Here is an 830-nt window from a genome sequence, read left to right as displayed (position 1 = left end):
CTGCGGGACAGGGGGGTGAGGAGCGGGGGTGAGGGGGCAGACCTCCCCGCATCTAACCTCACCTCCAGTGCACCCCAAGGGCTAGAATACCTCTCCCCTCCTAGGAGACGTATGTGTCTGTGTCTGTCAGTGGAAAGGTAATAAGATTCAAGTTCCAAACCCCACTCCTCAGGCCTGGAGGGAAAAAGGGAAACGGACCAGCCAAAAAGGTGAAAACGTCTCTGCCAAGAAGAAACGAGCAGTTCCCTACCCCGTGCAGGCTGGAGCCAAGAATGTGACTATTTTGGGGGGAAGGACAGAACCCATTTCCCCAGGTTCCTGGGGCGGGGGCGGGGGCGAGGGGGGAAAGGAGAGGGCGTCCATACTTTGGGAAGTTTCAGAACACCGATGGCCCTAATCTTTCGCACTAAAGGCATTCATAGGTCGCAAGGCCAGAACTCCGGGACCACACCCTGCCTGCTCCGCTCTACAATGGATGGATGGGTGGCATCACTCTCACCGAGGCTGTCTTCCTCCATCAGCCTGGGGTGGGGGGCGATCCAGGGATGGGATTAGGCGGAGGGAGACCAGACGGAGCTTGGCTTCTGGAGGGTTGGAGGAGCTGGGTTAGCTGGGAGATGTTTCGGGAGCGAAGGGCAGCAATTGAGTTGTGAGGAGGGGAACTTGGGAGGGGGGAGAGGGGGTGGGAGACCTGGAGGAAGAGGAGGAGGACCGGGAGCGGGGCGCCCTCCTTCTCCCTGCAATAAATCGGCTTAGCGGACGAGAACCGAACAGCCCAGAAAGGATTAAAGAAAAGTCTGTATAATACAGCGTAGAGCGCGGCGAGGGGA

This window comes from Pteropus alecto, unplaced genomic scaffold (assembly GCF_000325575.1).
Source record: "Pteropus alecto unplaced genomic scaffold, ASM32557v1 scaffold125, whole genome shotgun sequence".
Taxonomy (NCBI): Eukaryota; Metazoa; Chordata; class Mammalia; order Chiroptera; family Pteropodidae; genus Pteropus; species Pteropus alecto.
The sequence above is the reverse complement of the archived record's forward strand: the minus strand, read 5'-3'. Positions refer to the sequence as shown.